Source organism: Canis lupus, chromosome 27 (genome assembly GCF_003254725.2).
Source record: "Canis lupus dingo isolate Sandy chromosome 27, ASM325472v2, whole genome shotgun sequence".
NCBI lineage: Eukaryota > Metazoa > Chordata > Mammalia > Carnivora > Canidae > Canis > Canis lupus.
The window spans coordinates 2,308,272-2,321,243 of NC_064269.1; positions in this window are offsets into that span (position 1 = coordinate 2,308,272).

Here is a 12,972-nt window from a genome sequence, read left to right on the forward strand (position 1 = left end):
GGGTTGAGGCTGCAGGGAATCTGGAGGGGAGGGGTTGAGGAGAGGCAGCTGGACGGCCTCTTCTGAATGTGCAATGAGGGGTTAGGGAGCTTATGGAGATTTTGCACTCAGCGTCTAACAAGGCCTCCCTATTTCATGAGACTCTATGCAGAGGACTCCGTCCCACTGGACTGGCAAGGCGCTCAGAAACTTGTTCCAAGAATCAGCAATGTCCCGATTGCTGGATGGAGGAGTGGAAGCCTGTCATTCTCACAGAGCTTTCGTGCTGGACTCACTTTGCCATCTCAGGTGGTTGTATCCGGGGTTATGTCTATACTGCTGTCCCTGAGTGACAGGGGTGTGGGGGAAAGGAGGCAGGTGGGCTAGAGTGATGGGGGGTGAAGCGGCCTGATTGGGGGCAGCCCTGGAGGTTATGACTGATGAAATGAGGATAGTCAGAGGTGCGGATCTGGGCATAGCCCTTGTGGACACCCTGTTTCCATAACGGGACCACTTCCAAGATACCTGGAGGAGCCGAGTTTTCCTGCACAGCTCGCCATGTGGTCTGACCCAAATCCCTCTCACTGCAGATGCAGGATACACTCATTCCCTTGGCCACCCCGTTGGTAACTGCCACCCGGGGCTGCCAGGCACTTCATTCAGACTCCAGTCCCTCCAGCACTGTGCCCACGGGGCCCTGGTTGTGTGCAGACAGAGGACACACAGTTTGCCCAGGCCAGTCCCTGCCAATGTGGCTTTCACACCGACCCGCAGGCAGGCTCAGGGCGGCGGGGGCAGGGCAGCAAAGGGTTAATGTCAGGGGCTTGTGCTCCCCAGTGGCCCTCATAAACCCCACCCTAATCCCCTCCTTGTTTTGGGACTCACCCCCTGGCGTCTGCCACCTTCCCCTGGGGGAAAATGCTGAATTGGTTCTTTTCTAAGTTTCCAGAGTGGGGAGGAGGAATCAAAGGTTAGAAGCAGGGGAGGGACTTCTCAAGTTCACTTACCAGGAAGGGGCAGGTTGTGATGGGCCACACAGAGGAGCTGGGGGCAGGTTAACAAATTTCTCCTGCTCTCTGAGCAAGGGAGGTGTGGAAGTAGCGAACCCGAGTGGGGTTGAATAAAATGATTTACATAGGAAACTCAGATCAAGTGCGTGTGTATCTTAGAATAAATATGTCTTTGGGGGCACCTGGGGGTTGCTCACTGAGCCCCTGCCTTTGACTCAGGTCATGGTTCCCAGGGTCCGGTCCCGGCTCCCCGGAGGGAGCCTGCTTCTCCCTCTGCCTGTGTTTCTGCTTCTCTCTGTCTCTTATGAATAAATAAATAAATAAAATCTTTTGGAAAAAGAAAGTGTTATTGTAGGAAGTGGCTATGTGGGTATGTTTGTGTTTTATTTCTATAAAGAACACTCTGGTTGACATTCCTGTTGGTCTCTATTACCGAAACAGTTCAGGGGAGTGGATCCTGGCCATGATCCATACAGGTTTGGAGCTGGCTGGCTACACAAAGGGGACTATTCGAAGGGGAAAATCCACTTCTGGGATAATAGGCACCACTCTTCTCTTGGATCCTTTGAATTGGATCTGGCCAGCTCCTTGTGTTCAAGGGAACTATGGAGACACAGGTTGCATTACCTGCCCCTTGGAAGGCCCCCCGCACTCTCTACCCTATCCAAAATGCTTTGCCTTGAGGCCTCCTAAAATCACTTCTCACACTGTAATGCCCCCAATGTGGGTGGGCAGATCTTTAACTCAGCTTATTGGGTTCCTCTGCTCTGACCCCCACTCTCCAAGCTCTTGACTTCTAGCCTTGGCTATAACCTCACAGGTGGTTTGGCTCAGGTTCCCAGGCTCCCAAGCAATGACCTCATTTGCATAAGTCCCTCTCCCTTTACCAAGATCTTGTTCTCTCAGTCTAGCCCTTCTGGTTTCAGAAAATTCTTGCCAACACTTCTGAAGGCTCTCTCCTTTGTCACTAGTGAAACTGAAGGATATTAAAAAAAAAAAGAAAAGAAAAGAAACTGAAGGATAAGGCAAAGAGGGGTTTATTTAGTGTTGCTTCTTGTGGATTTTGCCTACTGTTGGGACCTAGGCTTTGGATTCTAAGACCAGAGGACCTCAAAATAAGGCAGGTCCACTACCATGTCTTGGGTGATGGTCAAGGTTTAGTGAGATAGCTATCTAGGGAAATAACTATGGGGGATATGTCCCCTTTTACTACCCCTTAGGGCAAGGTAATAGTGGGAAGCCCAGAACAAAGGGAAGGAGCAAGCTAAGAGAAGAAGTCATTTTAGCACCTGCTCCATCTTTTTGCTGTGTTGAAAGTAGAGACTGAAGAGTTATATTTGCAGCCCATGGGGAGAAGGCTGGAAGTGTAGGGCTTTGGCCATGAAGGGTCTTGGGATGGGGCCCAGGACTCAGGCTGGTTGTTGCTCATGGTTTCTTGGTTGACTTGGGGTCAAGGTAAAATTGTTCTGCATCTTCAGGTTGTTTTACTTGAAGTGTGGATTCAGTCCTCAAAAATTCACAGAAGAAGTTAGATGAGCTAGGAAGAGGTTTTTGGCAGAAAGTGTTTGGATTAACATTTGCCATTCACCTATCCATCATCCACCATCTTTCAATCCACCCATCCATCCATCCATCCACCCATTCATTAGCCTTTGAATTCTGTAAGGACAGGACAATGGTTTATTCATTTTGATATTTCAAGGCCAGTGTGCTTGTCACATCGTAGATGTTTAACAAATGTTGGTTTAATGAATGAACAAACATCCTAGGCAATGTAATAAGAATTAGACTATTCTTGGGCAGCCCGGGTGGCTCAGAGGTTTAGCATCGTCTTTGGCATTGGGTGTGATCCTGGAGACCTGGGATCGAGTCCCATGTCGGGCTCCCTGCATGGAGCCTGCTTCTCCCTCTGCCTGTGTCTCTGCCTCTCTCTCTCTCTCTCTGTTTCTCATGAATAAATAAATAAAATCTTAAAAAAAAAAAAAGAATTAGACTATTCTTTCAAGGAGTTTTCAATTGGAATATTAATGTCTAGATAAAAACACGAACATATATTACTTGGTAACCAGATAGACATGCTCTTGGGAACTGCAAACAGGGTCTATGGGAGTCCAGGAAAGGGTGAAATTACTTTCAGTCTTGGTCGGGAGCCGGCAATCACAGGCGGCTTCATGGAGGAGGTGGCATTGAAGTTGGGTCTGGAAGGGTAGGTAGGCCTGGATGTTAGAGATGGGGGTAGGCGGTGGGGGGAATGGATGTGACAGAGGGCAGGATTCTAACATCCTCTAAAAAGAAATCCTTTTTTCAGGAAGTCTCCTGAGTGGCTTCACCCTCCTGGCTCCCCTCGTTCCTCTGGCTCCCTTAGGCTTCCCCAGGCCTCATCCTGATCACATTCCCTTCCCTGCATGGAGTCCTGAGGGCTGCAGCGTTTCCCTCATCAGGCACTTGTCTGCCTGCAAATCCACCGTCTAAGAGCTTTCCCTTGACAAGCATGGAGGAGGCGGGGGGCATCACTCTTAGGGAGCACATAGTTTATTATGAATACGTGTGTGCGTGTGTGTTGTGTATGGACTGTCAGGGAGGCAGACATACTACAGACACATTTTCCATACTTTCGGGAGAATGTTAAGAGCAGCAGTGGGGCCGGCGGGGGGTGGGGGGCGCCTGGGTGGCTCAGTCAGTTAAGCATCTGCTTTCGGCTCAGGCCATGATCCCAGATCCCTGGGATTGAGCCCTTTGTCGCACGGGGGCGGGGGCGGGGTGGGGGGTGTCTCTGCTCGGCGGGGAGCCTGCTTCTTCCTCTTCGTGTCTGCCTGTTTCTCCCCCTGCTTGTGCCCACGTGCTCGCTCTCTCTTTCTGTCAAGTAAATAAATAAAATCTTAAAAAAAAAAGCAACATCCCAAAGATTTTGAACTGTTGTATCTTCATTCTCATTAGTTTCCATGAATCTTTTTAATTCTTCTTTAATTTCCTGGTTGACCCTTTCATCTTTTAGCAGGATGGTCCTTAACCTCCACGTGTTTGAGGTCCTTCCAAACTTTTTGTTGTGATTTAGTTCTAATTTCAAGGCATTATGGTCTGAGAATACGCAGGGGACTCTCCCAATCTTTTGGTATCGGTTCAGACCCGATTTGTGACCCAGTATGTGGTCTATTCTGGAGAAAGTTCCATGTGCACTTGAGAAGAATGTGTATTCAGTTGAGTTTGGATGTAAAGTTCTGTAGATATCTGTGAAATCCATCTGGTCCAGTGTAGCATTTAAAGCTCTCGTTTCTTTGGAGATGTTGTGCTTAGAAGACCTATCGAGTATAGAAAGAGCTATGACAAATACCCACCATTTGCTTCAATGTGGATGGACCTGGAGGGTATTATGCTGAGTGAAATAAGTCAATCAGAGAAGGACAAACATTGTATGTTCTCACTTATTTGGGGAATATAAATAATAGTGAAAGGGAATAGAGGGGAAGGGAGAAGAAATGAGTGGGAAATATCAGAAAGGGAGACAGAACATGAAGACTCCTAACTCTGGGAAACGAACTAGGGGTGGTGGAAGGGGAGGAGGGCGGGGGGTGGAGGTGACTGGGTGACGGGCACTGAGGGGGGCACTTGACGGGATGAGCACTGGGTGTTATTCTGTATGTTGGTAAATTGAACACCAATAAAAAATAAATTTATCATAAAAAAAAGAGCAACAGTAGGAGTCAGCCACGTGAAAGGGGTATGAGCCTAGAGCTGGGGTGAGGGGCCCTGGGGAGAAGGTGCTCTAGGCAGCAAGAACATCAGAGCCAAAGCAGGGAAGTGTGGCACAGCTAAGTATGGGTATGAACCCCAAACAGCTGAGCGTCCTTCAACAGCTTAGCATCCTTGGCATTCCACTATTAAGGGCGAGAGTGGTGGGAGTGGAAGCTGGAGAGGTAGGTCGAGGCCAGGCTGTGGAGGACCATGGTTTGACCCATTGTACAACTTGTTTGGGGCTTGAGCTTTGTGCTCTAAGACTAGACAAGCTCAGGCTGAGACATGTCCGAGAGAAGAAGCTCTGGATGAGATGAAGAGGGACCTCTGGGCCATCTGCTTCCAGGGTGTGGCCTTTAGGTCCAGGACGTGCTCTGGACTCAGGTCAGGCATTTCATGCAGCTGTAATGCTAAGCCTTGCCACTGCTCTGCCTCCTTTCCTACTCTTGTTACTATGAGAAAGTGTTCAGGGCCCACAAGTTTTGCCATCACTCCATTGTCTCCCGGCAGAAGCATCTCCCCCCGATGACATTCACTCCTTCAATATTTGCTGTGGACCTTCCATATGTTGGGGGCTGTCCATCACTGCTTCTAAATCTCCTGGGACTACTTCCATGGGATCCCATGGTCACCTTATTTCCCATTGTGATCACACCCTCTGCTTTATGTCCAACTGGATTCCCTCGAAGTCTGCAGTGGAGAGAGTGGAGAGAGTGAGAGCGCAGCTTTTCAAAACGTGGTGGAAAAAGCAATTGAAGTTTCCTGTTCACTTTCTCTCCCTCAGGTTAAATGATCATTTGACACTTTTCCCCTCTTCCCCCTTTAGGCTTTGTTTCAAGCAATTTATTTCATCATTTCCTAACTGGTGTTTGGAACCTCCTGGTGAGGACAAGATGAGGCTTCTGCTATTTGACAAGCTGCAGTTTGAGGAGCACACCGGACAAACGACTCAGCACCAACACAGAGGAGAGCTCTATCACGCAGAGGAACCTCACTGATAAAAGGTTATTGAGGGCGAGGCTCCCTCTCAGTTTTACTGTCCTATTTTTAAAAAAATATTTATTTATTTATTTATTTATTTATTTATTTATTTATTTATTTATTTATGAGAGACACACACGGAGAGGCAGAGACACAGGCAGAGGGAGAAGCAGGCTCCCTACAGGGACCCCAATGTAGGACTCGATCCCGGGACCCTGGGATTATGACCTGAGCCCAAGGCAGTCAACTGCTGAGCCACCCAGGCGTCCCTCATGATCCTATTTATCTTTTCCATAAGTGCACTATTCCTTCAATTTAATCTTACAGCAGGATATGGAAGTGAGTTGTTTAAAATCAGGAGGCAAGTTTCCATCCTGGAAGGTAAGGAAGAAGTGGGTCTCAACACCTTCTCCGTGGACCGCATAGTCTACTCTCTACACAGCAGCCATGTCTGGCCTTTGCTGAGACACTTCAGTGGCTTCTCTTCTCAGAGTGAAGGCTGGCCTTCTTCAGTGTCCCAAAGCCTCCATGGTCTGCCTCAGCTGTCCCAGACCTCGTCTCTGAGGCCACTCCTCTTCCTCAGTGTGCTTCAGATGTGCTGCCCCAAGCCAGTCCTCACATGCTCCTCACACTCCTGCCTCAGGGCCTTTGCACTTGTGGCTCCCACTGCCCAGGATGCCCTTTGTTCCCATATTTGCATGCCTTGTTCCTTCACTGTGTTCAGATTTTTGGCTCAGGTCCTCTTAGATCGTCCTCTGAGTTAGCACCCCCTGGTCATGCCTACTTCCTTCTCCTGCTGCGTTTATCTGGTAGTGCCTTTCATGGCCTGACCCACGTGTATTTATTTCTTTATTGTCTGTCTCCTACTGGTGTGTGGACTCTAGAAGAGTAGGGATGTCATCTGTTTTGTCCCCTATTGCATTCCCAGTGCCTAGAATGGTGCTTGGTAAACAGTAAGTGCTCAACAAGTGTTCATTTCATGAATAGACAGAGCCTGGGAAGGCTGAGCAGATCTGATGTTTTGCATCTGTGGAAGAAGAAGGACATTATTCAAGAATATGATGAAGAGGGGGCTCTGAGTGGCTCAGCCCGTTAAGCTTCCAACTTTGTCTCAGGACATGACCTCAGGGGCCTGGAATGGAGCCTCAGGTCAGCCTCTGTGCTCAGTGGGGAGCCTGCTTGAGGATTCTCTCCCTCTTCCCCTGCCCCTCCCCCCTGGATCGTGCCCTCTCCCAAATAAATAAATAAAATCTCTTAAAAAATTGATGAAGAAAATGGGGTGCTTGGGGTGCTGGAACAATTAATTCATTGAATTAACCTGTGATTGTTCGAGAACAACAGAAGTGCTCATGTTAGCGCTCATTCTCATGTGACGACAGAAGCACATCCCAGAGTGATGCAAAAATGACAAATCCAAAATAATAGTGAATGTTTTCTCAGTTTTCAGGATGTCTAGGTACCATCCTTAGTGTTTGCTGTGCATTATTTAATTCAATTCTCACAACAGCTACGGAAGGTTAATCTGTTATTATTTTATCTTACAGATGAGGAAACCGAGGCTTGGAGAGGTTTGAAAACTCATCCAAGAACACAAGCCAGTGAGAGGCAGAGCCAGGATTCAAGCCCAGGACTGCCTGGCTTACCTGAGGAAAGCCTCCATCTTCCCCCAGGCAGGACCAAGGTGAAAGGAGACAGAATTTTAATTTGCATTGGAAAGAAGCACTCAGTGTCCACAGCACAGATAGTAAGGGTCCTCCTAGGAGTTTTGCCACACATGACATCACCACACCTTAAAATTTTTTTTTTATTTTTAAAAAAGATTTTACTTATTTATTCATGAGAGACACAGGCAGAGGGAGAAGTAGGCTCCCTGCAAGGAGCCTGATGTGGGACTCGATCCCGAGACTCCAGGATCACTCCCTGGGCTGAAGGTGGGCGCCTAACCGCTGAGCCATCCAAGGGTCCCATCAAATGTCTTTCATGCATGTGTATTACCATTCTGAAGTGTATGCAATTATAAAATGTAATTTTATTTAAAAGCATTTTTGAGTTCATAGTATAAATATAGGTTCTCAAATGATACTGGAAATATAAGTTCTAACCAATATGAAGGTCAATATAATTTTTTTTCAATATAATTTTTTAAAGACATTCATTCATTCATTCATTCATGAGAGACACAGAAGAGAGAGAGGCAGAGACACAGGCAGAGGGAGAAGCAGGCTCCATGCAGGGAGCCCGACGTGGGACTCGATCCTGGGACTCCAGGATCACGCCCTGGACTGAGAGCAGTGCTAAACCGCTGAGCCACCTGGGCTGCCCTCAATATAATTTTTTAATGTGGAAAATGGGCCTTCAGATCTGGAGAGGAGTGGGTGCCATGGAGGCATCAAGGTCAGGTGAGTAAGATTCCTGTGGACCCCAACTTCACTGATCCCATGAAGAAGAGGTAGGCTCCCGCTGGACTTGAGAGCTCTGAAGCTCGATCCAAGCAGCACTTCCTCAGTCTAGGGTGGTGACTTGTGAGCTGGACAAGCTGAAGATTTGGTAAATAGCCTTCCATGGGGATCCTGAAGACGAGGAGAGGCTACGGGGAAGGAGAGGGGATGCTTCCTGGCTACAGCACCCTATGAGGCTCTTATTTTATATACTGTAACATAGTGACTCACTCATTTATCTAGGGAAGAAAGAATTTAGGGTACTTAGTTAAGCTTCAAATAATCCAGATGTTCAGGATGACTTGTAAGCCAACTGTGCTTTCTCCAAATATTTATTGGGTCTCACTGGTCCCAGAGGGCTGGGCCAGACCATCATGAATTTCAACCCAGGATTGTTTCCTCCCCTTCATCACCTGTATCACTCATGACTTTTCAATCAGAATCGACGTTCTAGTCCTGCTAACACACTCCCAATCCCTGGTTTGCTTCCTGTTCCCTCGTGGGCAATGTCTGCTCTGAAATCCTGGCTGCAGAACAAGAATAGATTAAGTCCTTCCTCCTACTCCTTCTGCCGTGGTTGATAACAATGGTGGTTGTGACTTTGTTTCTCAAAAATTCTTCTCCAAGCTAATTCCCTCCAGGGGAATGGCAAGTATGGCTCAGAATAAGTGGGCTCCGGCGATGGCTGGAATCTGCTCCGGTTGGGGGGCAGTTGCATACCTTGATTCACTATGGGCTGAAGAATTCTAGGGGTTCATTCCCTGGACTTTAGGGCCCACACCCAGCCATACTGCAGCCTCATTCTGTCTGGCACAAAAGGCAGCCCTTCCCTCCTGTTCCACCCTCCAATCCCTTTCCACCCTAGCCAGGCCTAGCTCATCATTGTATTAGGGTTCATATTTTGCAAATATGAACATCCATTCTGTCAACATAAATGGAAAAGAATGTATTAAAGGACATTATTGCTCATGGCCCCTCTGGGGGCTGGGTGACCTGGAACCACGCTCCGCCACACCTGGGGGCTGCTTTGGTGACAACGACGTGGCCATTGCTGCTGTGCCTGTGATGCTTGGCGTGAAATGACAACATCCCACCTCTGCCCATGGAGGCCCCATTGTGTCCGTCATCGCGCTCCTCAAGAAGCTCAATTGTTCTGTCCGTCCATGGCTATCTCCTTACATCCTCTGCATCAGAATCTGAGTCTCACGAGGGTCTACCTCATTGGAAGATTCTAGGCCATAGGCCTGGCCTCTAGCTGTAAAGGAGTCTGGGAAAGTGTATTCTGGCTTTTGCCCTAGGAACGTGGGGATCAATGTAGGAAATGGCCAAAATGTAGGAATGGTGTTCACAGATGTTGTGTAGACACAAATGACAAAAGTCCACCACGGTCTCTGTTTTCTGCATCCTACCATGCTTGTTTTCACACTGAGCCTTGGCTCGTGAGCCCCTGGGCTGGGATGCCTTCCCTTCTGTCCAATCCTGCCCTCCTCGAAAGTTTTTTTCCCACGTGTCTTCACGAAGCCTCCTGCGTAATTCCCTGTTTTCTGACTCTCCACCTCTCACAGCACCCAACACACAGCACAGTTTTACAGTCTTGCTCTGTTTGGCTTGTTTAGACTGTGAGCTCTTTGAAAACTGTCCTATCACATGGAGACTGAGAGTCAAGGCTTAGTAAACACTCCTCATATTTGTCCACTGGTTTCTCCGCGGTAGGCCGGCAGCTGAGCTTGCTTCCCTTCAACCCAAGTCACAAAGTTAGTATGATTTCCGTCTACCCAGCCCCAAGCTGTGCGCCCATTCCCTGTGGGACTTCCATGGATAAATGCAAATGGAATCATCATTTTATGGGGTTGATTCTTTTGACAGTTACAAAAGCTGAAATTCTCTGCATGAGTTGCAGAGGAAGGTAGTTAACACTGATAAGGAAGACTGCCTGACCCCAGGTGGTGTGCCAAGTACTTTCTAGGCATCACAATGACCTTATGAGAGAGGCATCGTTAATAATTGAATTTTATAGATGAGGAAACTGAGGCTGAGCTTTAAAAGCTGTGCCTATGAGGCACCTGGGAGACTCAGTTGGTTAAGTGTCTGCCTTTGGCTCGGGTCCTGATCCTAGGGTCCTGGGATCGAGCCCCGTATCTGGCTCCCTGCAGCTCCCCCTGCTTATTCTCTCTCTCTCTGTCTCAAATAAGTAAATAAAATATATTTTTTTAAAATTAAAAAAACTGTGTCTATGTAATCCTGATCTAATATGATGTTGCATGTCAATTAGACCTCCATTAAAAAAAATTTAAAAACTAGTTCTGTTTGGCTTCAAAGTGCCTACTCTTTAATATTAAGAAAATGAAATATGGCCTGATTTTTGCAATACATTTTTTTAAAGATTTATTTGCTTAGAGAGAGAGAGAGAGAGAGCTTGAGTTGAGGCAGGGCAGAGGGAGAGACAGAAAGAGACTCTCAAGCAGACTCCGTGCTGAGTGCTGAGCCCAACATGGGCCTCGATCTCACACCCTGAGCCGAAATCAAGAGTCAGACACTTAACGGACTGAGCCTCCCAGGGACCCCTGCAATACATTACTTGAAACACTTGACAGATCCCATTCATCCAGCTCTGTTCCTGTAAGATCCAGAGGGATGGAGTGATTGGCCATTTTTAATGGTTAATGATGCTGAAACCCACAGGGTCTAAACAGCTTTGGTCATGTTTAATCCCAGGATGGGGCTCTGGCCCAGCTCTAGGTTCAGTTTGTTCTTTAAAGTCTGATTCTTCTGAGGGAGCAAAGTGGAGGACAGTTTCTGAGTGTGGCCATCCTCTGGGCCTTGGGCTAATTTCACATGCCAGTAAGCCTGGGGCAGCAGCTGGGGAACGTCAGGGATCTAATTTAGACCTGTTGGAGAGGGGCTCCCAGGACTGGGCAAGAGGCAGACTGTAGGACCTGAAATGCCCAGTGAACTTCAAGCTGATTCTGTGATTGATTTTTTTTAAGGTTTTATTTATTTGAGAGAGAGAGAGAGCACGCTAAAGAGAGAGAGAGAGAGAGAAAGAGAGAGAAAATGCACAAGTGGGGAGAGGGACAGAGGGAGAGGGAGAAGCAGGCTCCCTATGAGCAGGGAGCCTGACCACAGGGCTTGATCCCAGAATCCTGGGATCCTGACCTGAGCCGAAGGCAGATGCTTAATCACCTGAGCCACCCAGGTGCTACTGATTGATTCTTTTTAAATTAAAATATAATTGACATACAATATTATGTTAGTTTCAGGTGTGCAAACAGTGATTCCCAAAATACATACATTACAAAATGCTCACCACGATAAGCGTCGTTACCATCTGCCACCATGCAAAGTTACTACAATACCACTGACTATATTCCTTATGCTGTGCTTTACATCCCTGAGACTTATTTTATTTCATTTTAAAAAAGATTTTATTCATTTATTTACTCAGGAGAGACACATACAGAGAGAGAGGCAGAGACATGGGGAGAGGGAGGAGCAGGCTCCATGTAGGGAGCCCAATGCAGGACTCGATCATAGGACTCTGGGATCACGGCCTGGGCCGAAGGCAGACACTGAACCACTGAGCCCCCCAGGCACCCCGACTTATTTATCATATAACTATAAGTTTGTACCTCTTCATCCCTTTCACCTATTTTGCCCATTCCCCCACCCCTCTGGTTGAGTGATTCTTGATTGATTGGTTCTTGAACTGTGATTCTACAACATTTTTTTTTCTGCTGGAAAGGAGGACACGTTCATTTTACATGTATATTTTGTTAAACTGCACATCAAATTTGAGAGGTCTGGATTCCTCATGTTAAGTTGGTTTCAGCTTAGGCTACCTCAAATGGAATTGAACCCACTTTTGACCGGTTTTATTTGGTTGTAATCCAGCAAAGGCTTAATTTATTCATTAATTCATCAGTTGATTAATTGATTGACTCATTCAACCAAACAACTTTTATGAGCACCTACTATTGGCACAGCACTGTGCTAAGAACCAAGGTATCCTGTACATTAACAAGATTGTAAACTCCTGGAAAGCTTATGGTTTTATTCTGGGGAGGGGGCCCAGATGATGGGTAGCCTGGGGGTAACAAATGAGGGAGAGAAGGACAAAATGGGAGAATCAGGTCACAGGAGAAAATTTCATTTCCTCTGCACTTGGGTCATTCCCAGCCGCACCCACCGTTGAGGAACCCCCTGTCCTTTCCTCCTTGCTCTGCCAATGCCGCACAGGCCACACCCTTAGCAGGGCCTAACCTGCAGCAGGCAGAACAAAAAAAGACCTGTCCTGGAGAGATAAGCGGCTAATTTGGCAGGCTTTCCTCTTGGACAAGCCAACCCCAGTCCCTAAGCCTGTGAAAAACACCAGGCTGGCAGGTTCTCAGGCTTGCGGAGTCAGGCATGTATGGCAGTATGGTGCCTCTGGCAGGTGTGGCTTCCTGGGGCAAGTGTGGGGTCTGGATCCTGAGCCCACAGACTCCTGGGAGCACAGCCCTGCAACCCGGGAATGGTTCTGTGTGTCTTGTTCACCACCGAGTCTCTACCTTGCACAGTGCCTGGCACGAGTCAGACAGTCGTAAATATTGGTTGAACAGGGGGGTGGGGCCAGATGGCGGAGGAGCAGGGTCCTCAAGTCACCTGTCCCCACCAACTTCCCTAGGTAACTTTCAAATCATCCCCAAAACCTATGAATTCGACCTGAGATTTAAAGAGAGAACAGCTGGAACGCTGTAGAGAGAAGGATTTGCGCTTCTAACAAAGTAGGAAGATGGGAAAAAAAATAAACAAGAATCCAGTGGCAGAGGAGCCCCTGCGAGGAGCCGCCAGGC